At 33.9% G+C, this 5048-nt stretch overlaps 1 protein-coding gene across 2 annotated transcripts in view; it reads right to left on the minus strand.

Annotated features, from left to right (window-relative positions):
- Window positions 1–4807, minus strand: part of LOC117106001 (inositol hexakisphosphate kinase 2-like) — a 15940-nt gene extending 11133 nt beyond the window's left edge. The window contains exon 1 of one of the 2 annotated variants that reach the window (XM_033247311.1): window positions 4643–4807. The gene's annotated coding sequence lies outside the window, so the exon portion shown is untranslated. Of the gene's footprint in view, window positions 1–2707; window positions 2873–4642 lie in introns of those variants that run through there. The other variant, XM_033247310.1, reaches the window with a different exon arrangement.
- Window positions 4808–5048: the final 241 nt, after the last annotated feature.

Genomic DNA, 5048 nt, shown 5'->3' on the forward strand with positions numbered 1-5048 from the left:
TAATAATAATGCGATTGATTTGGAGCGACCAGGAAACTGCTGACCTGGTAAATTTGTGGGGCCAACACGAGCTGAGAGACCGGATAGAAAATAAAAAAACAAACAACAAGACATAAAACGACAGCCCAAATTCAAACAAAAGTGAAGGCATTGCGAGCCCAATACAAGCTGATAAAAGATCAGTTGAAGAAGAGTGGTTCAGGCACGTCTGGTGTAAAATCTTTGATTGTGATCCATCCAATCACACGCGCGTATATCGAATCCCGTGAAACAGAGTTGGCGAAACTCTCTCTTTACGGCTCTACTGTTTCGACTTTCATAATTTAGAGGTCAATCCAACTAGTGTGACCGACCCAGAATTTCGAGCCTGGCTGGAAATCTCACCCGCGGTGAGTCAAGCCAGGCTTGAGACGCTAGTGTGACCGTAGCTTACTTGTCTGTGGAATCTGCCCTGGGACAGTCAATCAATCAATCAGTCAATCTAGGACTGATACAAGCACTCAATATACCCTTGATATTATTTTTTTTTAATAAAAAATCAAAAAAGCAGGTAACAAAGCATTGTGTTGTCAACCTAGATACAGTATTACATTTCATGATTTCATTTTTTTTATGCAATCACCATGGTCACAATTGCAAGATTCCAATTGTAATTACAGTGCATTATGATTTTGAAATTGTGTGGATGGATTTCTAGGCCTAAATTATTTATGGGGGAAATTCCTACACAGGCTCTGTATTTACAATCTGGGTTTTGGCCAAAGTTAGCTATAAATACAGTATACAATAAAATAAAAATGGGTCAAAGAATATTTATACAGTACTATAAATCAGTCTGTATGGGAAGGCCATCCCTTTTGGCTGCTATGCTATATCAGTACATGTAGGCTAGGCCTAATTGCTTAGAAAATCAGGAAGTGTTGTTTTTGCTTTAGTATCAAACAATATATTTAATTAGGCATATTAACCAGACTTCCCTCAAGTGAGGACTTTTACTTCGTGGTAATTTTTTAAATCTAGCTTAGACCTAAAAGCTTGCTTTTTTTTAAGTAATGAGTGCATTCCACCACTGGCACTAGCCGGAGTACTGTATGGTCAAAGCGCCTGCGAGTCAAAGTGGCCAAGCTCAAAATGTATGGAACGCCTGTAGCGCTAATACTGATTGATTGGGATACAGTAAACTGTAGGCCTAGCATTCATATCCGTTCATATCATACTCGTCAATATATTTTCCGACAAACATGTGAAAATATAATATTTTTTATTCTGTTTTATTTGATCAAATGTTTCGAACTAAAGAGGAATCTCTAAAATTCAATGTGTGTTCACATCGTACTCGTATTTTCAGAATTTTAGGTTGACAGAACATTTTTCTACAGACATATAACATTAATTTACAGTATAATTAACTTATTTATCTGTAAGCCTATATACTGTATTTATGTACTGTATGTTATTAATATATAGACCTAGCCTACCCACAGACCAGACGTTTATAGTAAGACCTGCACAGGAATATAATCTGCGCAAAAACTTGGCCTAGAAATCTGTTCGCGTATTTCGGAAATTAAGGGCCGATTTCCGTGCAGATTTGTCTGAAAATTTGGTTTGACCAAACCTTAATATATAACCAATGCAATTAAGAAGCAATTAAAAATCGTAACCTATTTTCCTAGCGATTTTCAGCTCAAATTTTAGCTGATTTTTGAGATATCCACAGCACAATTAAAAAACTTTATAAATTACAGTATGGCCTACAGTTCTATTATTATAGTATACTGCAGGCCTAGGTTTTTAGGTTAAATTTAGGAAGTGGATATATTTACGTCGCCGTAAACAAATCGGACATATTTACGTGAAAAAGATTACACATGCGCAGTTATACTTTGATAAACTTGCATAATCGGTGACGTAAATTTAACTTTTCTGGTTAAGTGTACGTTGAGTTCAACTGCCAGCACTTGAAATTAGCGTCGGCCCAAGCCACGGTGCCCATGCTCACCACGGCACTGACTTGCTGAGGCCCTTTGGCAAGTTACCATGAATCCATGGTGTACGCAAATCAAATCCCCCAAACGTGTAAGTGTTTAGTCATGTTAAATTACACTAACTTGACCAAACATTTTTTTGTACAAAGGAGTTTTCTACTCTTTAAAAAGTCATTGGCATTATTGAACACACGATCGAGTCGGCGGCAAAGTAACGCACACTGGGGAATCCCTGAATTGGTTGAATGAATTTCTGTAAACAGTTTACAACAGGGTTTGACGTTCGTTAATTATAATTTTACCATTCTTATTAAACGTAATTAAATTTGCTATAGTAGTATGTATTTCAATCATTAAATGGATTATTGAATCATTTTGAAGAGCTGGAAATAAGCATATTTGTATTCTTTTCACTCTACTCATGTCATGACCACAACATACAAGCGAAGCTGTTTATTCCACATGTTCTCTGCATCCATAGTTTGTAGACAATAGTAATAGTCTGCATAATAGTAATAGTACTACTCTACGTATTAGTTAGCTTAGCTAGGCCTAGGCCTCGCCTGCCTCTCTACTTAGAGTAGGCCTAGCCAGACTAAGCCCAGGCCTAGATTCCGAAATATAATGTGGAAATATAATGGTAACACCTTACAATACTAATAATTTACAAAATACACATATACATTCGAAAAATTAATCTTGAAATGCAAACCACTTACTTTTGCGTATTACATTCTGCTGGTTTATAATATTAATCAAGAAAAATAATACAAAACTTATACGCAAATATCCCAATAGGCCTAGGCTATTGATATCTCCTTCTATTTTGATTCCTCCTCTTCGCAGCTTTCGCATCAAAATAAATGGTCGTCATCCCCACAATTCAGAGCAAAGCCAGCAAAACTCAAAACGCCCTCTATTTTGAATGAAATTTCACAGCCTTTTTGGCCTTGTACTTACAGACGGTGTCAACTAACTGTATTTGAAAACGGATGAAATGTTGCGATCATTTTATTATATTTGCATCAACCTCAATAATAAACTAATTTAATTTAAATTATTTAAATAAGTAATTTAACAAATATTTTTATTGATAATTTATTTAATCTTTTAATATAATAAAAATATTATCTAATTTCTGAATAATTATTAGAATATAATTGATTTAATAATTTTTTCATTAACGGTTACATAACTAATAAATAAATAATTTAATAATAATATGAAAAAATAATTTATTTAATAAAATAATTAATTTCATAGATACTTTTACAGATTAGTTATTAAATAAAATAACTTACTTAATTTTTGAATAATAAGTAATTTATTTATTAAATAGTTAGACATTTCAATTAACTATTCAATTTTTATCAACGAACTATAATTATAACTATAAATATTTATATAGTTTGATTATATTTATATAATATTAAGAAAGTATTCAAAAGCTAAAAACATTAAGCTATCTTACAGATATGAAGCAATTGATAAAATCAAAACTTTATCTGAATGAAACAAGAACTACAACGTCCATAAGAATATTAAGCCTTTCCACAAAGTATTAAGAGATTTCAAATGAGTATACTCTTTACTGGATAAACTGACAATATTATCACACTAACATTGCAGGGAATATAACGTTGAATTACGACTTGAGGAACAAGAACTTATGAACTCCAAAAATTATTTCAATATAAACGAGAAATATAATAATACTATAATCACACTAACATTGCAGGGAATATAACGTCGAATTACGATTTTAGGAACAAGAAGTTATAAACTCCAAAAATGATTTCAATTTAAACGAGAAATATAATAATAATAAATATACTGGATTTATTGCCTGAAAAGGGCACTCTCAAAAAAATCCATTTTACTAACTTTTTGAAAAGTCTTCTTCTCATCGAGTCCTACACAAGTCCATACTATGAGCATATGTTTCTAATTCTAAAACAATACGATTTTCGTGTATAGTGGTCAAGGAGGTGGGTGCAAATGTGGGTGGCGGGGAGGGGTGGAGGGACGAAATGCAAAATAAGAAGGCCTAGGGCCCCAGTGGGGGTCCATAGGCGAAGCCCCAGAACCTCTGGGTCCTATAGTTGTTTATCTAATTGATTTTAAGAAATAAAATTAACATTTATTTCCACACATTTTCAAAATACAGTGTCGGATACATGAATTTGAAATAGAGAAGCCCAGGGAGGGATTTTACAGATGAAGAGTGTAAACCACCTTAGCCCCACCATGGTTAGGGCGGAGGTAAGAACATTTATGATTATGGCACCTCTAGTTGGCCGGCAATAACACTCTCAGACTAAATTTGACAGGCATATTTGTATACTTTTCACTCTACTCATGTCATGACCACAACATACAAGCGAAGCTGTTTATTCCACATGTTCTCTGCATCCATAGTTTGTAGACAATAGTAATAGTCTGCATAATAGTAATAGTACTACTCTACGTATTAGTTAGCTTAGCTAGGCCTAGGCCTCGCCTGCCTCTCTACTTAGAGTAGGCCTAGCCAGACTAAGCCCAGGCCTAGATTCCGAAATAATGTGGAAATATAATGGTAACACCTTACAATACTAATAATTTACAAAATACACATATACATTCGAAAAATTAATCTTGAAATGCAAACCACTTACTTTTGCGTATTACATTCTGCTGGTTTATAATATTAATCAAGAAAAATAATACAAAACTTATACGCAAATATCCCAATAGGCCTAGGCTATTGATATCTCCTTCTATTTTGATTCCTCCTCTTCGCAGCTTTCGCATCAAAATAAATGGTCGTCATCCCCACAATTCAGAGCAAAGCCAGCAAAACTCAAAACGCCCTCTATTTTGAATGAAATTTCACAGCCTTTTTGGCCTTGTACTTACAGACGGTGTCAACTAACTGTATTTGAAAACGGATGAAATGTTGCGATCATAAGAAACATTGTAAATAAAGAAGGTAAAATACTAGAACTAGATGAATTTCAGCGAATGCACAATTTTAAAACTAACTTCTTATTATATCACCAAATTGTTAATTCAATTCCAAAG

This window comes from Anneissia japonica, unplaced genomic scaffold, assembly GCF_011630105.1.
Source record: "Anneissia japonica isolate Jap-2015-1 unplaced genomic scaffold, ASM1163010v1 scaffold284860_len1800451_cov186, whole genome shotgun sequence".
NCBI classification, from domain to species: Eukaryota; Metazoa; Echinodermata; class Crinoidea; order Comatulida; family Comatulidae; genus Anneissia; species Anneissia japonica.